General features: G+C 44.3%; 1 long non-coding RNA gene across 3 annotated transcripts in view; it reads right to left on the bottom strand.

The window, feature by feature from the left end:
• The window catches only part of LOC120757449 (uncharacterized), a 45,729-nt gene that overhangs the window by 11,855 nt on the left and 6,593 nt on the right, over positions 1 to 27,281 (bottom strand). For 2 of the 3 annotated variants that reach the window (XR_005702505.2, XR_005702502.2), the window contains exons 5-8: positions 16,420 to 16,517; positions 13,418 to 13,563; positions 13,129 to 13,319; positions 8,144 to 8,361 (exon numbers count right to left, since the gene is read on the bottom strand). This is a non-coding gene — a long non-coding RNA (uncharacterized LOC120757449). Of the gene's footprint in view, positions 1 to 8,143; positions 8,362 to 13,128; positions 13,320 to 13,417; positions 13,564 to 15,871; positions 16,044 to 16,419; positions 16,518 to 27,281 lie in introns of all 3 variants that reach the window. The other variant, XR_005702503.2, reaches the window with a different exon arrangement.

Below are 27,281 nucleotides of genomic sequence, written 5' to 3' on the forward strand. Positions count from 1 at the left end.
TTGGCTTGTCCGACAAAGTTAAATGATTGATTGAAAAGAGTGTGCTTTAAATAGTTCACTCTTTAAAATAAAAGCAAAGACTTCAGATAGAAATATAAATAGTAAAAAGGCAGTATTTCTGCTTCCAGAGATCACTCCTTGTACCAGGCTGGTGGGTGCTGTCAGCATACACAAAGTTCACTTCAGAATTCCGACTCTGCACGACTGAATTATTCTAAGCCTGAAACGGGAACATCTTCTGCCGTTTCCCTTATAAAGAACACTGATGAGCAGGGAAGCCTGTTCTACTCCCAGACAGAAAACCACATTAGTTATCAACTGCAGAGACCAGATATTTGTTTCCTGCATAGAATAAAACTGAACAACAAAGCTATACGTTAAAATCCATGTAAACAATATTGCAACATCATATAAGCAAGGAGATAGCCCCGGAGTAATAAAGACAGGGAGATAAGAGCGCTTGTGAAGCCAAGCCACCGGCCATCCTATTTCCACTAGAGGGCAATAGCAAATAAGGGACGGAAAAGTGGAAGCAAGAAGCCGATCGCGACAAACTGGTAAGAAGAAATGGTCCAGCGGCATTTGCCGAGGCAGGAGCGGCGGCTGCCCGGTGCGCCCCGGCCCCGCAGCGCGGCAGGTACCGCCTGCCCTCGGCTCCGGGCTTTGCTTCATCGGGACAGGCAGTGGAAAATAGGCACTGATGGCTTTGGTGGAGAAAACAGCCACAAGTAAAAGAAGTACTTTCCACAGGATGTATTTAAGCATCATCCAATAGGTGGTCAGATCCCGCTCTGAAGAGATGACTGATTCAACCTCACACATCTCTCAGTTCCAGATGTTGTAGCGAGCGAGAAAGATCAGGCTGCTGAAGTCTCTCCATCTCCCTATTTGGTTTTCCAAAGGGAAGGTTTGGAGGTGATTTGATCTAACTCTGTTAACATTTCTCAGCAGAGGACTGTGAGAGATGCTAAAGGACTTCAAAAATCTAATAAATAAAAGTATAACCAGATCCAGAAGCTCAAAGTAAAAGCTGGAAATAATCAAACTGGAAATAATACGAGTATTTAGAAATTAAAGCTTGCAATTACGCCAGTAGTTAATCACTTGAACAAATGATGTAGGGGAGAGTTTTATTCTCCACCCTTAGAGCTCTTAAAACAAGATTTGTTGTCCTAAAACGTGTGCTGTAGCTTAACAGTGAATTATTAGCCTTGATGCAGACATTACAGGTACAGGTCTCATCTGAATGAGGCAGAAGGTGAGATAAGATTAGCAGCATGGTCTCTTTGTGTAATTACAGTCTACAAATATCAAGGTTCTTGTCACAAAGAATTGTCTTTCAGCTGTAGGGACTGACTCCCACCTTGGCAAACTCCCTTCATAGGCTGTGTGGACACAACAGTGACAGCAGTTCCAAGGACTGTCACATGGCCTTCAGCTAATGGGGTGGTTTCTCTTGCACAGTCATTACCTGTCTCTACAAAGAAAAAAACATGAGCCTAAAGGAACTCTTCTCTACACCAAACAATCCAGGATTAATAGATAGGCCATTCCGTACCTCAGCTGGAGTACTGGCTCCTGGGCTATGGTACCAGCTCAGAGGAGACTTGGGCAAGAACTGATACGTGAGAAGATAGAGAAGATGTATGGGTTAGCCTAAACATTTTGAAGCCTCCACAGAGGCTTCCAAAAGCATCACAATATTGAAGCATCACCACCCTCAGCCCAGTCCTTATGCACTGCAGGGCAGACAACACCAACACAAACAAAAGCTCAGCTTTTCTCACCAGAGACATGGAGCAGTGCTATTCCAACTGCAATCTGCTTCCAACCTAACCAAATGCCAGTGTTTTATGAGACGGGACAGTTATAAAGCAAGCCAAGTGTGATGACAGTGCATTGGCCTTTGCAAGTACTCTGAGGCATTTCTCTGTGGAAATAGCATGAGAAGGTGTAGGTAGGAGGCAGGCAGAGAGCAGAAGCTCACAGCACTCAGTGCTCTTGCTCTTCTGTGGAGGAAGGGGTTTTGTCAAGGCTGAAAGGTGTTGCCAGTGATCCAAGGGAGTGGTCTGGGAGATGGCACAGACATGGCACACTGTGCCAGCCAGGGCATAATTGCCCTCTGCGCTGAAATGGGAGTGCTGGCCCAGGGGACTACACCTGCCAGGCCCCCAAAGGTCCCCTCCCAAGGGGCTACGATAGCCTTCAATAGCTCCACAAGCTGGGCTGACAGCTCAGTTTTCTAAACTGGAAAAAAACCCCTCCAAATCTAAGCAAAAGGATTTGAGGTGTAAAGGAGTGTAATGAAAATGTCTTTGGACATTGTACTATTTTGTAGGATGGGATATGCCCTAGTCCAATTCCCTCCAAGCACTGCCTCCATGACTCATCTGCAGCAAGTCTCCCCTCTCCTTCTTCCCGCTAACCTCGGTCACCTGTAGGAACCCACAGATGTCACTCCCCACACCTTCTTCAGGCTTCTCATGGATCTGTTCACAAGTGATCTAATATCTGCAGCCTACCCTTCATAAGGAAAACCTATCTGAGGGGCACTACTGTTTACCCAAAGTGATCAGCAATTAAATCCCATCTCTGAGAATCAGCTTGCAACAAGCCCTACAAATCAAGAGTTTGAACAGCTTTTCTGAGCAGGAGATCTCCAAAGCAGAAGGTCTGAAGTGACTGTGGCTGCTCCCCTTCCCAGGGCCACAGTCATGTGAGATGCCCCTTTATCCACACTGACACATGCAAAGCAAACACCACAATCCTGACAGTAAATGTCAGAACCAAAACCACGCTCCGCCACTCTCCTACTCAATTTGCAGAACAGAAGAGAGAAGGTTATGGGGCAGCAAATCTGATACAGGCAGGTGTCAGACTAACACAGCGCTGGTGGAGGCAGGAAAGTGAAAGCATCTAGGTGGGAGTGGAAAGCCAAATTACAGGTCGAAGGGTTAAGAGAAGAGGGCCCATTATTCATCACTACTACTGTGTTCCGGGTATAAGAAACATTTGGAGATAATTAGCGGGAGAACAGAACAATGCACTAGAGAAAGCAACAATGCCCTGGTTCAACCCAGCAGATGAGCTCCGTGCTCAGAGCAAATTGGTCTAAAATAAGAATTGCTCCATCTCAAAACCAGAAAGGTGTGACCTACTTCTCTGACCCTGGCATCAGCTGGCAGGAAGGGAATTGACAGATGATTCTTCGTTCCCATCACTAGAGAACGAGCATATTCAGTTCCATTGCAGAGATAAAAGCCAGTAGCTTTTCCAGCTGATTTTGGGTAACTAATAACACAGAACTGCACTCATTAACTAAGCTGGCTTGTATTGTAAAGAGCTCCAAGGCAACAATTAAATGGACTTGATATTAACAGCCATGATAGTGTCAATATTACTTAGAAGCCTTAACTAATAGCCTTAATATTTCCAAATGCAAAGTATATTCAGTTTTTAAATTATTTCAAGGGCTTTTGTGAAATCTTTCTCCCAAACAGTAGCACTTTTCAAAACTGCAAATGCAAGACCTGGGAAGCACTTTGGTCCTTCTCAGATGAACATTCCCAGAGAATCATAGTTACACAATTGTAGTTCTGAAAGTTATTTTCCAAAGATATTTAGAAGTTTCAGTGTCAAACTAGTTTCATTTTATTGCTAATTGATTATTTGGATGTTGTCTTTTAGAGAAGATAGTCTCAGACACCGAGCTTGCTGATCACAGGGTTCATGCTGTTTTAGTAATGCCAGCCTCTCCCAGTGGGAAAGCCATTTACTCAATCTCTTCTACTCTTTTCTGCCTTTACCTGCTCCAACAAGACCAGGTGATGCTTCTTATGTGAAGCTTCCCATCCTACAAGAGCAGAAAATGAGTTTTGATTGTGGACTTGTCCTTAGCAGCAAATCAGCTGCAAAATGGGTTGGTCCCGAGGCCAGATCCAGTTTTAGAGAAGAGTGGGAAGCATTCAGTGCCCTAACTTTGTGATGGAAATGGATACCTTGCAGTAATTCTGACCTAAGGTGTCTCCTTTCAACAGTCTTCAGGCACCTTGAATAACCTGTGAGTTTTTTCAACGCCAGTTCTCTATCAGCAGTGTTGGCTCCACCAGCAGGTCTCCATTCTCTTACTGGTATAAATGGTCACCTTCCTTCCAGCCACATTAACCTTCACTAACTCAAGGCTAGTCAGGGACTTCTTTTCTTCTCCTCTTTAGGATGACAAATACGAACATGACAAGTTTTTCAGAAAGTATCAAGAAGAGAAGCAGTACGTAAGGAAGAAAAATTAAAAAAAGGTCTTTCCTTCAATGGATGACATTTGGCAGATGACACCTCAGGCTGATATTCAGCTATTTTGTACACAACGCGTTTTCAAAGCACCTAAATGTGATCCTCTACTTCTACATTTTCAAATGGCTTTGTGGGATGTAAGAATTGTCAGGAATGGCAATAGATGTTATTCTTGTCTCTGCTAAATCGAGGGTGCCACCTGCAAAGATTCTTAAGTTCAGAACATTTACACTCCCAGACAAGAGTGCTGTGCCACCTATTAGACTGAAGAGTTGTCATTTGACAAATGCTGGGATTCTCTTAACTAGAAATAAGCACTGCAGAGAAGCACCAAGTTGCAGCAAAGAGAAGAGCTCTGGCATCAACTTTTATAGTTTCCTTTAAAGAAATAGCAGAGAACTTTAAAGTGAAACCCATAGTGATTCAAGTTCCCATGTCTCCTTGCCTGCTCTAAAGAAATCAGATTTACTGGAGTTGGATGTTATCATCTAAACAAATAAATTGGTAATAACTTCAAAAATGCATCCAGAATTTGTAATCAATAAATGTCTGAACACTTTTTAGAAAGGGCAGTATAATTATCTCAGTTTTATGAGTGATTAACTGCATTTTAACAGTAGGAGAACTAAGGCACAGGAAGAGGAATTAACTCGCCAATGAAATATGAAGAAACAGTGTGAGCTATCCTGAATCCCCATCAAGTGCCCTCCAGATAACACTCTTACTAATATAATCAATTAGAAACATTACATATCAACCATCTTCAAAGAATTTCAGAAACAGTGAACAGACATCATCAGTGTTAAACTGCCCGGTGGATCTCAGTTTCCAATTGCATCATCTGCTTTGATCATCTCTGCTCTGTGCCTGTAACTCAAGTAATTAATAGTTACCATTCTAAGAGGAGTGAGATAATTGACTTATCTAGCAATCACTTCAGAAAGATTATTATTAGAAATAGGTCTGCATTCTAAATAGACGCATGTCTCTAGATGAGCTGGGCCAAATGCCAACTACACGTGAAGCAACACCAGCACTGAGGCCAGCGCAGTCCAGGTGTTTGGGCACTTGTCCTGTGTGCACAGAGCTCATGAGCAGCACTCTGCTGCACCTCTCTCAGCCCAGCCAAGGCTTCTCTCCAGCAACCCACCACCTACATCATCACCACAGCCTGACCTCACAAGAACCTTCAAGATCTCTCAGTCAACCCCCCAGAGCTGGAGTAGTTTTCTCTACCACAGACCTTCCATGGCTTGGTCAAACACTCCTGGCTAAAGTCAGGGAACGTTGCAAAAGAATGGTAAAGTAAACCTGGCAACGAAAGAACACAGCTAAAATATAACTGCTTCAGCTTGATTTCCAGGTCATCAGTTCAGTGATAAATGTGTAGGTGGTACATTCGTAGAAAGTCATTAGCATTAGTTTCCTTTTCATCTTGTATTCCATAACAGCCAAAAAACTTACTCAGCTACCCTTCACCTATCTTCTATCTGACTAAAATAAATAAAAACAAAAAAAAATTGAATTATCTGTATCTCCATATGTCTCATGTAGAGGGCAACAAGGCAGCCATGACATCCTCACTGGCATTCTGTCACAGAATTCATGACAGGGAAAGATCAATTAGCTCTGAGCAAGCAAGATCTCAGTCACCAAAAATAAAGCATTAAAAATTACCAAAGCAATCTCATATATCTTGAGTTATTACAACAGAACCTGAGGTGGAAGCACAGAAAGGCTCAGAGCTTGTTACAGTCATCCGTTGGATTGTAAGTTTTTACCTTACTTGGATTCCTTGTTATTTGTTATTTCAGTAGGTTTCCTGTAACTATACCAAATTTAGAGCAACGTTAAATGAGGGGGGGGAAAAAAAAAGGGGGAAAAAAAGAAAATCTGGCTGATTCTGCATGAAACATTGAATATTGACAGCTGACACAAAAGGTAGGGCTGGAGGAGGAAAAAAGCGTGGAGCTACTGCTCTTCTCTCTGGAGATATAAAAGGTGTGTGAAGGCCTCAGACCTCACATGTTCCTCTACCTAGAAATCCAACAAGCTTCAACATTAGAGTCTCTTCATGTCAGCAGCAAAACACAAGAATGAGGGGCATTTTTGATTATTTCAGCCTCCCTAACATTCCTCCTTCACAGCTCTAATTTGACTGTATTGATGTCTTCCTCAGAGGATAAAATTGCCTTCCACAGAGAAATGCAAAGCAAAGGAACTAGACAGAAAGGACTATAATTAACAAAGTCAGATATTTTTTCTACTCAGCAAGAAGAACTCAGTAACTTCTGCAAGTTACTGTCTATACCCTTATACCAAAGCACCTCTGATCTGCATCTCACCATTGGATTCAAAGCCAGTAAATAATGACTTTCTCACAAAATCATTACACTTGGGGTTCTAACCAACTGAATACTAACTTCTAAAATGAAAGCTCAGTCATGAGTGCATGTACATGTCTGATTTCATACATTCCTGTTGTTTGACTCACATAGACAGATTATTACATGGCTGAAAGCTCCAGATTAGTTTTTGAGAGTATGTGTCAAGCCTGAATTGGTAAGATCCAAAGCTAGGCACAGGGAACTTGCCTGTTGGAGTGTGTGCTCAGCACAGTGCAGGCTATGGCACAGCAACAAAGAGCCATGAATTAGGCAGCACCGATCCCATGGGTCCAGCTCCATTCCTCTATACGTCACATGTCCTGAACTGTCAAATTCAGGTATAATTATTTCCGGCCCCCTTTGTCTTTTGGGTACAATAGCTCATGGATAGCCACTGATGGCAGCTTATGAATGTCTCCGCTGATGAGCATGGCTCTCCTGAGCTGGTGTTTTGTAAGAGCGGTCTCCAAGACAGAACTAAAGATCACATTCATGCTGTATCACAGATTAAATGCTTTTTCAGTGTAACATTTTTCCTTTCTGAAATCCTCTCGGCCCATCCCTTAGCCTGGCACAGAAACTAAGGACATAGCCATGCAAGGTGCTCAGCAGCTTCTGTCTCAGTGAAGGTAGAAAAAGTTTAAAACACTTAGAAATGAGTCCTTAAAATAATTGTTTGACACAATAAACAGTAGCGATTGACCAAGCACATCCTAATGCCATCCTTGTACATTTCCATATTACAGTGGCCACCACCAAGGAAGCTGTTTCAGTTGGTCATTGCAAGGTAATTTCAGTCTCCTGTACTGTTCTCTGATTCCAAAACATTAGGGAATAAGCCACCACCAATATTAAACTTAGATGGCAGCATACGTTAGGAATTTGCTGTAGCTCCAGCCCTCAGTGACTAGCACAGCTTCAAGTGTAAACAAACAAAAGCTGCAACTTGCGCCAAATGTTTACTCTGATTTTAAATCAGGGTTAGCTTTGCCAGTACAAATCACGCCTCCCTTTGTCTTCAAGAAAGTTGGCCGTAGACTAGAGGAAGTTAGACAAATTTTTTGTGTTAAATGAGCTGTCTGATTAGATAGATTTTTTTACCAGCTTTTATTCTCCATCTATGACCAGGGGGTTTACAGCATTTATTATATCACCCATCTTCCAACATTACTCAGACACAGATTTAGTCTGTATCCTCACTAGAAGTTAGGAAGATGGATTGATCTGCCTGCACAAATGACAGCATGACTGCCAGTGAATGAGATCAAACTACTGGGCATTTATTTGCCCTATTAATGTAAGTCAGGAAACTCCAATTCAAATTTGGGGTCATTAAAGCAGAGTGCTTATGATTTTCTTGGCCATATAAAAGCTGAATATTCCAGATGAAATTGCAGCTCCCAAACAATCCCCAGCATGGATGGGCTAATGAACAGTGAAAATTAACTGTTACTGGCTCTGCTTACCATAATAATGAAGAACTTCCTCAAGGGATGCCGCTTTGCACAATGGCTTGCACAGAGAGTGGGTTTGGAAGCCACAGGTGGGGACTCCCAATCCCAAGAAAAGGACTCCCAATCAAATGTGAATCTGAAGCTTTCCCATCACCATCTTTGTCGTGTTTCTCTTCCAGTTGCTCCATCTGGAGCTCTTGCTTGTTTTTGCCATCTGACATTTCAACAGCCTGAAAACAAGCAAAACAACTCCTCTAAACAACCAAAATGTTTGATCAGATCCTTTATATAAATGAAATGCTAGTGTATGCCAGGCATCTGAACTTGGTAAAAATAAATGAGTGCTTCAAACCCACTATTGTTCTCAAGGTCCCTGACCTTCAAAACATCATTCTATTCTATTTGTAAACAACACAGACATGACAGAACATGTGAATACCACTTCATCCTTTGGTAACAGTATCTATCCCAAGACCTCAAAGTGTTCTGCAAATATTAGCTAAGCCTCTCATGCCTCTTAAGAACTCCTACTCTTCAACAAATATTAGCTGAATCTCAACCTGCACCACTCAGCTCATAGGAGACTAGTGCTGTTACCCAAGTTCAGAAAGGTTGAATACTCTGGCAAAGGTTATTCTAGAGTTTTTAAAAGACTCAGGCAACAGAAATACAGGCTTATAAGTCTCTAAGTATGCCTGGACCTCTGAAAGTTTGTCCAGAGTATCATCCAAACCTGTATGCTACTTTTGGCAACTCCAATATTAAACATCAGACCCAAATCTAGACCAATCAGATTTCATTTCAACAAGAGAAAGCAACCAGGAAAACCAGACCACTAGCTCAACCATTCCTCTTCCCCACCGGCTTTTCAGGTCTCATAGTCGTTTACCCTTTTGTGCACACCCAGATAAACCAAGGCGTAGGTTTATCAGCTTGCGTTTAGCGAGGAACCAAACGAGGCGTGGTGTGGGGGAGCAGCGCACTCCGGCCGGTTCAACACCGCGGGGATGAACACAAGTTGAACTCACCCAGGTTTCAGGGAAAGAGCAGCTCAGCACAACTGCACTGGTACAGCTGGACTGGTTCCTGACCACAGATGAAAGAACACAGAGATAAGGCCATAGTAACTTCCATATGGTAAACAGCCTGAAATTCCTAGGAGGGCTCACTGGAGGCAATTCATTTCCAAGGCACAGAAAACGTGCTTGGCTTTGACTCATGTCTCTCTTTTCCATCTTTTGAAAACTGGTCATGGACATTTATGTAGTGGAAGTTTTCAACACATTTTGTTAAAGGGCATCACTCCAAGCTCTGGCCAAAACTGTAGCTCACACTGATTTTGATTCCCTCCGGACTATGCTTCTATCAGAGGGTAGGAACATCTTCCCTCTGTGCTGTTTTGGATAACCCAGACTCCCCAAGGAGCTCATCTACTTCAGCATTAACAAAAGAAACAGGTAACAACAAAGCTAGAAGCTCAGACCCTGCACACTGAAGAGCTGAAATAAAAAAATTTCCAGCAATGCTTTTATTGGCTGTACATGACAATTCAATCCATTAGTGAATCAGTTATCTTCCTAAAGAAGGGACACTATTCTCTATTAACATAAAATTGAACTCAGCCTAATGCAATGCCCAGTCTATAATTATAGATAATGTGTAAAGTTGGAGTTTTTCCTTCAGAATTTTCTCTTTTATATATTATACTGTCTTCAATTGCATTTCAACTCAAACTAAGTTGAAAGCTGATTGATGATGACACATGAGAAAGTAATGGTAATAAGAAGTCAGAATGAGGTTAAAATTCTCCAGAGGTTACTTTTTTTGTTGGCTAGAAGGGGCCAGTCTACACGGGTGTTGGCTTTTGGCCTTTTTACAACATATTGTTGACTCTTGGAGTGCACTGTGACCATTACACAACACTAATGAGTATTCCCAGAGCCTTCTAAGCACTCCAGGAGCAAAAAGAGAAGGTCTATGAACAGCTTCACAATAGCCTAAAAGTACTGTCTGGTTCCTTCAGTATGGAATAGTATTTTTACTACAGTGGACTTAAAGACAGGGGTGAAATGCAGAGGAAAAAGTGAGAGCTAAGAGCCTGAACCAGCCAAAGTCAGAGGGAAAACAAAACCTGCCTCATTACCTTGGAGTTGGGTGGGAAGACTCAACACAAGTGAAGTGACAGACTGTTTCCCTGAATGTCTGCAGCCCTGACCAGGTACCTTTCCAGGGGCAGAAGAGAGGTCCCCACTTCTGGCAGAAGGGGAACCATATGGATTTTGGCAGCATGAGTTACAGAGTTTATCAAACTAGAACAACCCATTTCAGCCTTCAAAATGGGGAAGAAACAAAAACCCAAGAGAGGCCTGACATCTACTTTCCTTATCCTGTGATTCAAACTGCTAGAAGAAAGAGTTCTTCAATCAATAGAAGTGATTCTTCAATCAGAACTGGCACACAGGCCAAAAGGGATGAGAGACACTTCTGCTCATTGTAAGAATCCTGTAGGATTCTCTCTTCTAAAAGGTCTGCTGTAGGTCCTGATCAAGCTGGTGGTGTGCTCACTTCCCAGGCACTGTTTCTTATTTTGGGGCCCTCCTTCCATCACTGCACCACCAATGTCTTGAATCTGAGTATGTGGTTAAACACTGCACCCTGAACATGATTACTAGACTTCAGGCTCTCCAAGGCTTGAAATGCTTCTGAGGCAATACAGTAGGGAAGGGCCTCACAATCCTGGAGAATTTCCTTTTCTTCAAAAGTAAATTAGGACAGTGATTCTGCCTCCTGTCTGAATAGGCTCCCACAGCTTTTCCCTGGCTAAAGAGCTGCTCTCGAACTTCTTCTTAGCCAGTATGATGGCAAGACTCCATCTACTTGTGCTGCCCTACTGCAGGTTGTATAGCAGAGTGCCCAGCTGGAATTACCCTGGCACAGGGAAAAAGACAGAGAAGGTGGTTGATCTATTGCTCCCCCCTCAGTGCATGGAGCCCCAGAGGCTCCCCTGTGTGAGTCCCTGAGCTGAACTGGCTCTGCAGGCTCCAGACTTGCTGGGTGAGTCTCCCCACCCTCCCGTGCCCACAGGTTACAACCAGCAGTGCCAAGAGTCCCCAGTACCATGGGCAGGTTCCTGTTCTGCAGAATACTCCAAAAATGTAAGCTAAGACACTCCCTGACCTGAAACACCTGATATTTAAGCAAAAAAGGAAAACAAAAGATAATAAAAAAAAGAGTGTCCTTAACAAGGACATACAGTTAATCCAAAAAACTGGTCTTTTACTGCAGAGCAATGCACATCTTACCACCGATGCTGCCAGTGGTGTTTGTGACCCACCAGTGGAGTCACAGCATACCTGACGTGTCTGGTGCTTCCCATGGGCCATGTGTGCATTCAGAGAGAGCCTGGAGCTAGGAAACCTCATCTTTGATGCTGGTTATCAGGATGAACAGAGGATCTGCTTTCGAAATGATGTCTTCATACCTGTCCACCTATGTCACACCACAGACTGCTCTTGAAGCAAGAGCAACTGCATAACATTCTCATCTTCATTTTCTTGCTGTCCAGCCAGCCAGGAGGAGGTCACATCCCCTCTAAAAACTTCTTTGCTTTGCAGCTCACTCTGACATATTTCAAAGGAGCTGCCAGCGTTGCATTCTTTTCATAGAACCCCAGGGAAGTTCTAACCTCAAAATTAAGCAAAACTAAGTCCTTTGAATATTTTCCAATTAACCTAAGATTGACAGTAACACTTTTCTCTTCATGCTTCCACTGTTTGAATAACTGGGTTTCTCCTGCATGCCCTAGTTGTCAGGCCTTTTGGACCAGAGATCTCTAAGTTATTTCTTTCCCAAAGATTACTCTGGTTTTAAAACTCAGAGACCCTTTTCTGCTAAGTTCGCTCATGTCTTTTAGTGGAAAAGATCAGAGAAGCCTCTCAGCAGCACAAACTCAGGGAAGATATCAAAGAAGACACAGCGTGGCACGTTTCTCATACACTAGCAATGAGGCCAGGTTAACACTGCTGAAAGCCTCTAGGGTTGCATCCTGCTCCCAGTCTTACAGCATAAATATTCAGAGAAACAGATATGACAGAGAGTTAGTTAGTTCTGAGCATCTAGAGCCAGCAGAGAGCATAATGGTAATGCCATAAAAAATGTCAGCATTCAGGTAAGAGGCTGGAGGTAGCAGGCAGGGTCCCATCCTGGGGCTTGCAGAAGCATGTTGGCCCTCAGGGGCCTGCAGGCACCATGGCTCATTAGCCAAACTTTCTCTGAGTTAATGGCGATGCTGAAACACAGGAAACCTCTCATTTGGCTAAAAAAGCAGTTCTGCCAGCAGAATTGCAGGCAGCTTCTGTGCAACCTGAGCAGAGGGAGGAGAAGGCTCCCAACACAACAAACAACACTGCCCACAGACACACAGCACGCAGGGAGCAGCCAGCACTTTGGAGACAAAGCATCTGTGCCCTTTGTTGCTTAGGTAGGGCACCAAAAAGCCATTGGACAGATCGCCCAGGTGTCCCAACTGCCAAGGTGGGGAGTTCCTGAGCACTTTCTGTCCATTAGCTTGGAAATGTCCCTCTGAAGGAGGTAAAATATTGTCACTTTATAGATAGGAATAGTAAGGCATAGGGGGCCAAGTATCCCAGTTCTCTCTCCCTGCTTTCTAAACCATAAACAACAGTAATTCTTCCCTCAGTTACAGGAAATGACAGGCCCTTTCAGAACCAGGGAAGCTGAAGCTGCCCCTTGCCTGGAACCAAGTAGCCAAAAGCTGGAGGTAGCAGCCTACCGCCTGTGCAGTGCCTGACGTGGTTTTAACCCTGAGAACTTTTCCTTCCAGCACATCTCTGGGTTTTTTTCTGTACTCACAAAACATTCTGTGCTCTGTGTGCTCAAGGAGTTCACCTTCAATAAATAATCCGAACAAAGGGAGTTAGTGCTGGCACAGTTGCATGGGTTGCTTTAGGGACAGTTTGCAGCAATGTCAAACTCACCTTTGCTCATGGCTGCTACCATTTGCTGGGAAGGAATCCAGCCCCCAAAGGGAACACTCAGTAATATCAAGAGCCAAGAACAATTTCATCCCCATTAGTTAATATCAAATATAAAGGACACATTCCAGTACATAGCAAGTAGACTTCGCCTCCTTGAAAGACAGTTATGGATAGATCTGGAGTTCAGGATCCTTAAACGACAGAACAGAAATATGTAAAAAGAACATTTTTTCAGACCAAAAGTGGGATAGCATTGTTTAGACAGCATCAGTAGCTCTCAGATTATTACCTGGAAAAATTCTGGATGAGAAGCATGTTGTTAACCCAATCCTGAGAGCAAGAAGAAACTCATGGGTGGTACCAACGGGGAAGTTGAACAAAGTGGCCAACAGCCTCCTTTCTGGGCTTAATAAAATGAAGTGTCATTCATTCTTCCTGTGTGGAAAACCAGAGGAAACAGCAGGTCATTCTGAAGGAGAAGCAGACTTCTTTGTGTTGGGTCAATGGACCAGCCTGAAGCTGTGCAGAGATTGCTGTTTAGTCTGCAGGTGTACTACCGTAGGCTCCAGCAGCAAAAGTGCTCCTTCCCAACACTGCAGTTAAGAGGATGAAGGAAAAGATGCATTTGAGAAGTAATTGCAGCCTTATGGAGATGTGGCCAAAGGAATAGGAAGCTTAGTAAGGGTCATGAACTTCCAAAACAGTAGTTGGCTTGTCTACGAGTGCAAGTTTCCAGCTGAGCTAGCCCAAAGCTGATGGCAAAGGCCAGGCTCATCCATTATCTCCACAGGTCCTCAATGGCACACAGCTGTGCTGCACCCCTGGAACCAGCCCTGGGACAGCACAGAGCCTGCCTTCACAGCCAGGTCAGGAAAGAGAAGCTGGTGGAGGGTACGTGTCAGGATGGTGGATGCTCACAGAGCAGGAGTAAGGGACCCAGCAAATTCCTGTCTAACTTTAACTCTCCCATGGATACTCTGCATGGCCTTTCAGCAAACACCTCCCTCATCTTCCTTCTCTCTCCCCTTCTCTGCAAAGCCCTTTGTTTTTCCAAGTGGAAAAAACTTAGGAGTAAAAGAACTTTCCCCTCTGCCTTGAGCCAAATACATCAGTGATAGCAAAGCATATAATGGAAGTTATACTGCCTAGGAGAAGCAATAGTTCTCCCTTAAAGTCCCCACAACCACCACATTCCTGCAACAGTTTCTAGTTCCTGGCAAAACCTGGATCAGAAAACAATTTTCCTGCTAAATAAGTGCTAGTGGGAATAAGTAAACAGCCTTAAACTCTGTCATATTCCCTGGAAGACTGAGCATGCCAGCAAAGGCAGCACAGACTCTCAGAGCAATAAACAACCAAGCAGACAGAGAAAACAAACATTTAAAACCCCATATGTCAGAAAACCTCTCATTGGAATAAAGAGGTGAAAAGAGTTTCATCAGAAAGGAGGAAGCTTTCACCCCTTCCTTTCTCCCCACTTCCCCAGCCCTTCCTTCCCTCATTTACTTTGTTTCCTTGTTTCAAACCAAGTCAGAGAACCTTTGGTATTTTGTGGAACTGGGCTCTTTCTGTTGAACTCCAGCTGCGCCCACAGCCCGCATACTGGTTTGGTAAAATTTGCCCAGTCTGACAAAGTGGTTTTTCAAGCTTGAAATAAAACCATAGTGATTTTTACACTACTAAAATGAATGGCCCTTGACAGGACTAGCAATTATCTATGAGTTCCAAAGAAAAGGCTTGTTGCATGGCACAGCAACGTGCTCCGCAGAGCACTGTGGCAGGGGGACGCAGGGGCTTTCTGTGCTTTTGCTCTGGCATTTCTTTTGAAATATGGCAGCACTAGGAGCTCCAAGGTAAACAAAAAACAAACAAAAAAAAACACACAAAAAAACCCAAAAACAAACAAACAAACAAACAAAAAACCCACCAAAAAACCCACAAGACTCCCACAGAAAAACAGCTCAGAGGATTTTTACCTGTTACAGGCATGAGGCTGGAAGGAGCTCTTTGCTAGTCTCTGGTCAAGGAAGAAGCAGAATCCGAATTCAGAGGAAAAGCCCTTCCCAGGAACACCTTGTGGGAAAGGGGATCCTGTGGTGGTCCCCACCACAGGGTATCTGTACCTCTTTCTTTATGGGAAATACTTGCATACGTGGACCCAGAGATGAAGAAGGCAACAATTTGTTTCCTTGTGTTTGATTTAGGAATGGCTGCTTGGGATCTAACACCCTGCTGTTATCAGAGAGGGTCTGTGGCCTGCAACTGTGTTATCAGGTATCAGAGAGCCCCCTTGGGCAGGGACTGTGGGAACAGATGCTGACCTCAGCCAGGCAGCAGGAAAACAAACCTCAGCACAAAAGGGCAGGATGCCACGAAATAAGACTCCTTGAGAAAGGAAACAGGGAGAAACCAAAGCTGAAATCTTGATGCCCCTAAGAGTCATGGAGAGGGATAGCTGAACAGGATGAGACTTGGCCAGCACAGGGTTGCACAAGGACAGGCTGAGGGTCTGAGCTGTGCCAGCAAGCTGGGCCAGCTGGGGAAGGAGAAGCAACACCTCTGCTGCAACCAAGGGCTGCTTCCAGGGTGGCAAGGAAAACCTGTGAGCACCAGCCACGCTGCTGCTTTCTGTTTGTCTGCTCACTGAGGTCTGGCAGACAGACTCTCCCCTCCATGTGTGCCTGGTCAGTGCCCAGCACAGCACCAAGAGCCTCTCAGTCCTGCTAGAAGGGAGAGAACAAACCTTTGCCCAGGATGAGACCAACACGGGGAAGGTAGGTGGCCAGCCCGTCCTGCTTTCACGTCTCTTCAGACTGAACATTTTGGAAGGAAAGTTTGCCTCAGATTGAGCCTCTGTCTGGGATTAATTCAGCTCAAATTTGTAGTCACCGCAGGCAGTGGGGAAGCTGCAATAGCTATTAGAGAACAAGCCAAAGAAGTAAAAGCAAGCAGGGACAAAGAATAGTCCTTACCCTCCTCCCAAAACAGAGAGGGGAAGCTCAGGGACCCAAATTAAAAAGCAACTACTAGTGGCCAGTGCTAGCGAGTCACTGCAGGCTGGCCAGCAGCAGGACAGCCGCCCGGCCAGAGCCTGGCTGCCAGCGAGCAGCTCTGGCACAGCAGCGTGGCACACCCTGCTCCGGTGTCCAGGCCCCAGCCAAGCATTCCAGAGCCGACTGGGAAGGCCAGCAGAGCTGGGAGCTGCTGTGAACGGCAACGAGGGGGAGAAGGGAGAGGAGTCCTGCCCCTGCTCCCCACTGCTGCTCTGCCAGAGGGAAGCAGCCAGCTCACCTCCTGATGTTGCTGCTGGCTGGGTGCCTCCAAGCTGTTGGTGTTGGTCATTCTTTGGTCAGGGGATCCGAGTGGCCAAGATACCCAGAAAAGAGAAACTGTGGAAAGAAGGGAGACCATTGCATGGTGGAGACAGGAGAAAATGCGGCGAGACAGGTCAGCAGCAGCACCCAGGATGGCTGAGATCCTGGCTGCCCTTGCAGTCATAGACACCACTACCAGCATCTCAAGGAGACGGCAATCCCCTTCCTGAAGGCTGTGTTGGAGTCCAGGGCACGTGGAAAATCCCTCGAACTGCCCTGGGGGGTCCGAGACCCTGGCTGGGACCCCAGGAAAGCATTGCCTTTGACCTTAGTCCATGGGAAAATCTTCCCACACTTAGAGATGAATTAAAAGCAAGAAAGATTTGAAATAAATAGTAGTTTAGTTTGTCACAGGGTGAAAATTTATAGTTTTGGAGATAGATGGAGACAGATGAGAGCAAGATGGAGGATTTGGGGCAGTGTCTCATCTTCTTCTCCTACTCCATTTTCTGCTGTGACAGTGGCACAAAGACATTGGTAGAATGGGTTTGACGCAGAGATTGCGTGTTTAGAATAGGTAGCGATTATTGGCACAACAGTGTAAATATAGTCCGTGTTAAGAGTTATTTGGACTAGAAACCTTTAAAAGACTTTGGAATTCTCTGGCTGGCATTCTTGCCAGCCGTGTTTTCCACCGCGCTAAGCGAGGTGTTAGCGACGTGCGGACCTTGAGACGAGAAACAGAATAAACATCTCTAAAGACCAAAAAGCTGCAAGTTCCGTTCATCTTTTAACCCCGGTACAGGACTTTGTGTGACAGAAAACACTCGACTCTCGCAGGGCTGGGGGTGGATTCCCATCTGCTCCCGCGGTCCCTTCGGACGGGAGGTGGCAGCAGATGGCCACCGACAGCTCCGGCCGGCATCGCCCGGCGACACCCGCGGGACAGACCCTGCCGGCCCCGGGCACTGGGCAGCGAGCAGGAGGTGCGCCCCGAGAGCATCCCTCCCCTGGCTCCCAGCCCTCATCCCATTCCACACCGCGCCACGCCCTGGAAGCGCTTTGCCGCAAGCTGAATTGTTTTGAGGACAGCCTTTATGGAGAAAACACACGGCAGCAACAGGGAAGCTCTGATTATTCTTGGTTAACACGCAGGATTACAGTTGGCAATAGGAGATACTGGGAGCAGCAGAAATGAAGGTGGCTATTTTACCAGTGGAGGGGGGGGGGGGGGGGGGGTGGAAATCACGGAGTAAAAGGAATTGTAGAATCATTCAGGTTGGAAAGGACCTCTGAGATCACCCAGTCCAACCTTGGACCTACCACTGCCAAGTCCACCACCAAACCATGGCCCTGAGCACCACACCTACAGTTTTTTAAGAACAGGCCCAGGGAAAGAAGATGTTATCCAAGTCTCAACAGGCCCTCAATAGTCAAGAATCATCCTCAGATAACATAAGCATTCACAAATGTTTGGCCCCTGCATTATTTGTCAGCTTTCACCAGAATAATACTCTTTCTGAAGTTTTAAAAAACATAAATAGTAACTGGAATTATTTTCCAGCAATCTGTAATTTCCATTTTCATCTGCCATCTTGAGAAATACCAATGGAAAATCAGACTAGCCCAGCTGAAACAGGGAGTTCCAGAAGCTTGCCCCCTCTGTATCCCTAAGGCTACCCTCCTCAGACCAATAAAACCCGAAAACCAGCTGGATTTTAGAGCTCCTACAAGTCATCTCTCCAGAGTCACACAGGAAACTTGAGGATTTAGTCATAATGCATGGAAACAAAGACACAAAACAGTATAGATACCAGCACAAGGAATGGATTGGGACACGCTGTAGAGCAAGCCCTACCTTTCATCCCTTTTCCAGAGCCTGGGTCTCTACAGCCTCTGTCCCCATTCAGATGCCAGTGCCACACAGCCAACCTCCAGGCAGTGCACGATTGGTTTAATTGGCTCCTCTACCCCAAGTGAAAGTTAAACTTGAAAGCAGTGATGTTTGAAGCCACTCCTTCAACCATCCTTTTATTTATTTTTGTGTGCCAGACCTCACTTCTGTCACCTGTATCTTTCCTTCCAAGAGGAGAGGTTCACACACAGCTGTCTGCCAGAAGCAGCAACAGACGAAAACCAGCAGGCAGTTTCATTTCCTCTGCCCAGAATAAAACATACCTGCTTCCCAGGAGAGCCCCCTAGGAAATGTAATGTAGAGTGCAGTACTGAATGGGAACTCAAAAAGTCACTGATACCACATGTCCAGTGTCTCAAGGCATGGTTATCTCCACTTAAAGAATTTCTGCTGTGGTTTTTGGGGAGTTGGGTTTGGGTTTTTTTTTTTTTTTTTGCAGGTGAAGTGTGTGTATTTGTTTTGTTTATTCTTTTTTAGGTCCCAAGAAAGGGAAAATATATAGCCTTGCCAGAAATCCATTAAATCCTCTCACCCTCAGAAAATACCATTGCATATCTAGGCTTGATCACATTTTCTGTCTCAAGGTAAGCTTAAGACTTTTGCCCCTATCTACAGTCAGTAGAAATGATTTCTCTTCACAGCAGCTGTTTACACGTTTTAAAGGGTACTCACAATGACCTGCCTCTCCACCTGAAGTAGAACTCTTCAGGCAGAGACCCCTTGATGGAACAGCAACTCACATCTGCTAAAATTTATTGGCTTTCATGGATCACTTTAAATGTAACATAGAGGGGGAAGCAGAGGGACAGATCTTGAACCCAGAAGCTATTCAGTAGTAATGGAAGTCACATAATCCAAAAATGTGGTTTATTCTGTTTGCTTTTTTTTTTTATAAACCAGATGTAAAATCTGTTTACTGAAGACTGTATTGAAGTGGAAGAAGTAGACTTGCCTGTTTTACAGGTTACTATGGAGATATCTTTCCCTTCATTACCCTGTAAACAGACCACACTGCACAGAAGTGAGAAGTTCTTATTTTTGGCCATTCAAAAATTTCCTGAGATTCAAGTGTTTCACACGCTATGAACGAGTAAATATCTCTGGGTAATTAATTTTCTTAATCCTAAGTTCAGCCAAGGGAATCTGAACTGACCAAACAATGAATACCAAAGATAAATATTTTACAGTATTACAATTCTACTTTTGAAGTCCCATCAGAGAACCGATGGCTTCATTTGCTACTAAGTTCCCAAAATCTTTGCTATTTGTCCCCAGAACAACAAAAGAAAATCCTTTCAAGTATAAATAATCACATCCCTTTTTCCTCAAGCAAGTTTCTAAGAAATTATTGTGAATTACTGTGCACAGCATCAGAGTATGAGAATGAAGGCTATCAAAATTTGACTCTCAATTCCCAATGGCCCTCACGTCAGAGCCACTGTATTTTTTTAAACTTTTTTTTTTTTCTTTTAAATCATTACAGGTAAACTAACAGCTAAACTAAACAGGTAAACTAAGGTATTCCTTAATCAACCCCATGGCAACACTGTTATCTATGGCCCATGGATCTCCAAAAATATGCCTTCAACTTCACCCTCTTTATTTCACCAGCACTCTCAAAATGCCTAAGATGCAGGACCTGTCCATCTTGGCCCTTCATACAACTTCCTCTGTACCAACTTCTTGACACTTCAGTACAGTTGGCAGAAACTGTGAAGAACTTTTATCTATTTCTACTGCTGAAATTGCAGTTTTCTCCTTTCTGTAAAGCTTCCCCAGAAGTCAGAACTAGAAACAGGACAGGCAAAGCTGCAGCAATGGGTGAGGATTGAAAGTAAATGAGAAAAAGTAGCAAAAGATCAGCAAGGTAGAAGCAGACAACCACTGTGAAGGTGGCTCTGATGGGAAACTTACTCGAGTCAATCAAAACCCAAGCCACAAGTCATGTATAACCACGTACACAGCATTCCTGTAGCACACATGGACAAAAGGAGAACCTCCTTTTGGAAAGATGGCCAGAAACGGTGCTCCCACATAACCTGAGGACACTCATGGCAAAGGAACACAAAGCCAGATCTAAGTCAGCTGAAATGAAGTCTGCCAGACTGAATCCACAAGCATTTGAGGTCTGAGTGCTGCAGGTACTTCCCCAGCAGACAATGGCATCAGTGCCCTGTGCAGAACCTCATAGATCTTGTGTGTCCTCGTCATGAGGCACCAAAGCACAGGAGCAGAGAGGAGGGCAGCACAGCTTAAGGTTTCCAGTGAAAGCTTCCAGGAAACAGGTTAAACCCAAAGAAAATGCCTCCCCAAAAAGAATCTTCCCTTCTTTCTTTTCCAGATGCATAATAGAGTTGTCTGCTCAGTTATTTCCTCTGCAAAACCAAAGTTATCCCAATGCCATTTTTTTTAAACATGGAAATATGGATGATTACCAGAAAAGCAAATAATTGGGATGGAGCCCAGTTGGATATCATTGAAGCAACTAAGTGAGAATGCCATGTGGAGGAGGAGAAGAGAGAGTTACACAGTTAGGGATTGTCTGTTGTCACATTTAGGATAAACATGACAAGCAATAGCTGCTTGTCCTCCTGCTACTGAGGACAAACTAACCACTGACAGTCAGGAAAAAATTGACATCTGGGTTTTCTCAGAAAGAGGTTTAAGAGTCTGAAATAGGAAGTTACTTGGAAATATTCCCACTCTTACCCATATTCATATAAGCACATAAACACAGAAGTTTATTTTTGAATTCCATCATGCTTTCTGGATTTTAGACCTATGCTAAGATACTTCCTTAAAATTCATTTTTATCTTCCTGGATTAAGTTTGGATTAGTCACCTCCTGGGGGAGATGAGATGTCTCTTGGTCTATTCAGCTCTCATGATGGAGATTACCCTCATTTTCACTAGCTGTACAAAGCTGAAACTGCAGTAAACTAAAGCTCAAAAATGAGACCCTGCCAGGTTAATCCTCACATTTTTAATTAAAGTGAAGATAACAGAAAGATGAGGCTGGGTCCAGGCTGGGATGAGCACACCTCTTTTTTTCTCCATGTAAAGTTACAGGATTTCTCTGTGTGGGCACACATGAAGTATTCTGGCCATCTGGAACTGAGAAAGGTCAAAGTCTGCCTCATCTGCTCTCTGGTCCAGGTCTTTCTGCTGTCTAAAATAATTCTCTAAGGAAAAAAAAAAAAGAACAAACAGCTTCATTACCCAACAGCCTAGTTCTATTTTTCTCACAAATTTGCCCACATCTGTCCCCATCTCAGATTGTTCACAGCATTATGGGTTGGGACAATGAAGTATTCACAAAGCAATATTGCAGATGTGAGAACCAATGAAACACAAGAGTCCGAGCCAGGTAAGACACACTGCCCCACGCTTTAGCTCTACCAAGAGGTATAGAGAAGTGTAATAAAGAAAGAAGCAGCAATGCCCAACAGGCACATTAATCTTATTTAAAGAAAATACTGTCAGGAAGCACTTTGGGATACTGCAGCCATTTATAGAGTCACCCATCCAGGGCTGAAGATTCCAGGATGGAAGAGTAGCCTTTGATCTACTGCCATTTTTCCCTCCTGCATCTCAGGATTCCAGGCTTTTGTAATCATACTCCTGGAGCTACTGATACTGCTTCTGTCTCCTGTTCCACTCAACAGCCAAATACAGGTCTACATTGAAAGAACTTCCACTCATAAGAAATTTTCAGAGAAATGTCTAAGAAAAACAGGTGTTAAGATCAAATGCAGTCACTCGATAACTTTAACTTCTGGCCACAGCCCCCAGCTGAGACTCTTCACACATCAAAGGCTCAGGGCACCAAACAAATTGGTGGTTTTGCAAGTAACAAATAACATGGGTGTACAAAGTAGAACAGATGCTTATGGTCTTCAGGGTGGGACTGACCAAAGACAATGAATAAGCAGCACTGTGAGCTCATGACTCAGATGCCATGTCCCTGCTGGGTCACAGCAACAGATGACTTGCCTCAAACCCAATTCTCTTGAGATGCAGCTTGTATCTTTTTCACTAAGGGCAGTGCTCTGAGCGCCTCAGGGAAGAATAGACGAGGACATTCAGAGCCGACAGTGAGAAAACACTCTGAATTATTCATATCACTCAAATAGCAAAATTAAAATTAAACTACCTTACTTGACAATGAGGGACATGCTAACACTGAAGAAATTCCACAGCTACATTTTTGTGCTACACAGTGACCTGTAATGAAACACTTGATGGTTAAAAGGCTCACCTGGTTTTTCCCCTCTATGGATGGATATATTTCTTGTTTTGCTTACATTTATATCAAGTCTTTACATAACTGCTGTCTTCATAGCCAAGGCTATCTTCCTGAACCAAAATCTCACCCATACTGGTAGCAGAAGAATAGACTGCTTCTAGCTTTTTAACTTGTTAATAATGAACTTTCCTCTTCCCTGATTCTCCTTGTTCCCTTCTCCCTGTGCAATACCTGCCTTGGTATGTACATGGCTTTTGCATCAGTGTTCAAGTCAGTTTTCTGTACTTGCTTGGATGGCTGTCAGGGCCAGTTTTTGAGGTACAGTCTCCTTTTGATAGCTCCTGACAAGCTGTGCTGGAGGAGAGCTGGTTCCCAAAATACATTTCTCTCACACTTGTTTTTCAGGGTTCTCCACTCAACAGCGTGGTAACGAGAGGCACTCCAGACTGGGTTTAATGCTACCATATGCTAGACAGCATGAGAATCCATACTGCAGGAGAGCAGCCGGTACATCTCCATGTTAACAGAAGCCTGACTGCAAATTGCATTTAGTCTCAACAGCTCAGTTCACTGCACACAGATGCCAAGGGGGACTGTGAAGTTAGCAAGATGTGGGGGAGTATGGCTAAATTTTTCAAATAGAGCCTTGGCTGAGCTGATGCCATGGAAGAGAGTTGCTGCTGCATTTCTTTTGCCATAAACAAATAAAAGTAATAATGTCATGAGCTGTTAGTCAAATTACACTCTTGTAAGGCTGGTGACTGCTGATACAAACAGCAGCATCGGTACTGTCAAATGCTGCTCTTATATCTTGACAGCCAGCATGTAAATGAAGGCAGAGAAGATGAATTAACTCTTTCAAAACAGGTCAGCATTAGAGGAGATGGGTGTGTAGTTGGAGTGTGCAGTGTCTCCCTGGGCTGGCTGCAAAGAATACCTCAGCTCTTACAGCAGACTTCACATAACTGAAAGTACAACAAGACTAAATGAGTGAACTGAGAGGAAAAACCTGCCACATTGGATCCTCTCAGAATGGTGGATGACCATTGATGAACGGTGGATTACTTGTGTAAGACCAAACAAATCACCTTGGTAGCCTCTGTCCAAGGCCTTTGCCACAAAAACCCTCAGCTAATTCTAGTGGGCCTTATAACAAGCAGACCAAGCAGAGGCCAAAGGCTTCTCTTTGCCTGGCCTGAGCCACAGGGGCACAAACTCAGGACAAGGTAAAAATGCCTGTCAGTGTTTGTAGGAAGGGTACAGAGGGGTGGTTTCACTGTGCAAAGCTCCTAGGCCAGAACTAATGCACAGATAACTTGAGTACTTTTAAACACGAATTAGAACCACGTACACCAGTGCACAGGCACCATGTGTAAACACAGCCCTTATGCTATGGGATAAATGCTTTGCTTCATGTGAGTCAGGTGAGGTCTTCTACTCCCCCCTCTTTCTCTCACCAGAAAGCAACACAAATTTCAGCTGCTTAGATGAGTGTTGGTAAATGAAGTAGACAGTCCCTCAAGGTCTCTTTTCCAGTCTAGCATCTCTACAAAGCATTCCCACATTCTTCAAGAATAAGGAAAACTTTCCCCACCCCTAATACATAGCCAGACTATAAAATTCATTGTTAGTGAAGGTCACCAAGTCAAATGCTGCAGCTGGGTCATTTTATAGACATTAACAATCCCTGTAGCTATGAGAATAAAGATAAAAGTGATCTAAATCCTGCTCTTTAGGACATGAGCCAAATGTTCACCATGGTCAGGAAGGAATTGCTCCCACACATGTATCACATAAGGGATTACACTGCCTATCATGTTCATAGTGGGGTTAATTTCTTCCCTGCCTCTCCCACCATGTGTTACCAGAAGCCACAGGAGCAGACAGGAGAGTGCTGTGTACCCACACTTCCCTAGTTTCACAGAAGAGTGACCACCAGCCAGAAGATGCAGGGCTCCAGGTTGCTCAGGCATGAAAGCAATTGCACAATTCCCTAAAGCTCTGTATCAGTGAGGTGGCAGCAGCTTCCATGCCCTGCGAGCTGCCTCATGCAGTTCCAGGAATCCAGTGCTATAGCTCAGCGGAATTGGCTTTACATTTCCAGGCAATAACACCACTGCCAGGCAAAAGGCATTTTTCAGACTCTCCCTCTAAATGGTTTCCCAGGAATCAAGCATCCAAACGAAGAAAGTAAGAGAGACAAGCCATTTTCCCAGGTCTCCTAATAAGCCCCCAACAACAACAACAAAATATCAGAGGATCTCAGGATTTCAGTCAGGAAGAAAAATAGAAGTTCTCTTCAGCTCTGCTCACATCACAGGATGGGGACTACAAACCTGTTGGCAGGGGGCTCCATGCCTGGGGAGCCAGGAGGTTTTCATGAAGAGTTGGGATGACCAATATAGGGCTACCAAATATCAAGCTTCCACAAAGAACGCTTCTTCCTACCCCAAAAGCACCTAAAGTGCATCAGTCACTTGCCTAGGACTTCTCAAGAGACAAGGATAAAGCTCTCAGTGAGTGTTCTCAATCCCAGACCAATAGGAATTGCTAGGAGAAGACAGCCAAGTGCCCCAAATTGTTGGAACCATCAGCAAGAAGCTTTGTATGAGAAGCAATCCTACTCAAGCAGGCCAGCTGCTGGGCTAGCTGCTTCTTGGGTGTCCCACGAAGCATAACAAATCCATTTAGACCTGTAGAGTAGACATGAAAGCAGGGACCAGTTTCCAGCTGGAGCTGATTTCTCCCATGAAAGTTGTTCCATGGTTCCAGGCAACCATGTTTCATGCCATGAAGGTAGAAAATCCTTATCCTTTTATGCAGCTCTTGGCTTTCATTTTTCTCTTCTTCTGTTATATGAATGGGTGGTTTAGTGTTTCTTTCCACTGCTTGGACTATTTGTGAGGCCACTGACTCCTTTTTGCCCTCCAGCATGGATGGTCATTCTGTGTGCTGAGCAAGCCAAAGCCTATAGTGATCCAAACCCTGAGGGTGAGCAACACTGAGCTTAGTGGCCAACTCTCACAGTCAGCTCTTTCACTGAGTCACACCTCATTACTCAGTCTTAATCACAGCTATCAGAGCTCTAACAAGCACCCAGAAATATCACAGTCATAGAAGGGTTAGGTTAAAGCATAGTTAATGACCATCTCATTCCAGCCCCTCTGCTGTGGGCAGGGAACCTCCCAGAAGATCAGGCTGCTCAGATCCCCATGCAGCCTGGTCTGGAACACCTCTAGGGACAGCAAGTCCACAGCCTTCCTGGGCCAGTAACTCACCACCTATATAGCAAAGAATTTCTTCCTAATATCTAAACCTGCCCTCCTTCATCTTACAGCAATTCCTCCTTGTCCTATCACTACATGTCCCGGAGTCCATGCTCTCCAGAGATTTTCACCCTAAGGAATAACAGCATTTCTAGGAACAACCCCCATCCTGAATTCCAGAGGCATGAGGGGAAGTCAGGTGGATTCCTAAAGCTCACCAAAGAATTATTGCTCCAAGCAAAGCTGTGAAGCTCCAATGAGCTCTCAGAGCATGCAAGATTGATTGTTCTCTTATGATTGTGAGCAGTGGAGACCAGCCTCCATTAGTGCTGTCTGTAGTATGGAGACTTACTTTAGTCTAGGCATTATCAGTAAATAAAAAAAGCTAAGAAGTCTAGTCCTAACCCTCACTGTGGAGATTCTCCTAGTAAGGGGATCCATTGTTATTTCCTGCCCTGAGCCATGCTTCCTCTTCTTTCTCCCATTCACAGTCTCACCTGTGTTTTTGTCGGTCTCCTTCAGGCTTCTGCACAGGACTTTCCTTAAGAGCTTCAGTTGTTGCTGTAGGTTTTACAGGTTTGGTCTGAGCAGTTAAACCAGGGGGAGGAACCAATGACTGGAGGCTTTCCTGTTCATGCCAACACCAGCAGCATAACTCTCATTTTTGCCAGAACACAAGCCTACAGGAGGGCTTCCTTAGACTTAGGGAAGATGCATCTAACCTGATTGTAAAAGGCTGGGGGTTTGGTAACACATATACTAGAAAAGAGAGAACTGTGTAACCCATATTAATTTTTTTGAAGCAAGATGTTAAGAAAAGTATTTTCCACACTTTGGAAAAAGGCCCTGAAATCCAGTATTATGGTTGAGAAAAATCTGCCAGGCCTGGTCACATGCATCTGATTGACATTTCCCATTTCATAGAGCCTGGCCCCGCAATAAGCACCTTCATCTGGGAGCAACAACACCAAAGACAAGCCTGTTCAGCCTTGCCCATATTCCCATCCCAGCAGGAGAAACATCAGGAGGATTAGCTGGCAGACAATGAAACTGCTTTTCTTTTTTTTTTAGAAGAATTGTATAATTCGATAACACATAGCCTCACATAGACATGTCATGCAAGGCATCTCCTTAACACCATTGGGATCCCATGAACTTTGTCCTCTAAAGCCCAAGATCCTGCTCTAAAATACGGAACTTGAGGAGGACAATTAAGCTTATTTTTTGTTATTAACAAACAATTTCCAGTCTCCTTCTCCAAAACAGCTGAACCGCTCTAACTGGAGCTTTCCAAAACACAAAGAAAGAAAAAACAAAACCAAGACCAAAATGAGAGAGAAGAATGACCTTTTGCACAGTAAGCATCAGCTGAAACAGTCAGAGTCTGCAACCTGGGAGCTCTTGCAAACCCT

The sequence above is a fragment of the Hirundo rustica genome, chromosome 10 (assembly GCF_015227805.2).
Source record: "Hirundo rustica isolate bHirRus1 chromosome 10, bHirRus1.pri.v3, whole genome shotgun sequence".
Taxonomy (NCBI): Eukaryota; Metazoa; Chordata; class Aves; order Passeriformes; family Hirundinidae; genus Hirundo; species Hirundo rustica.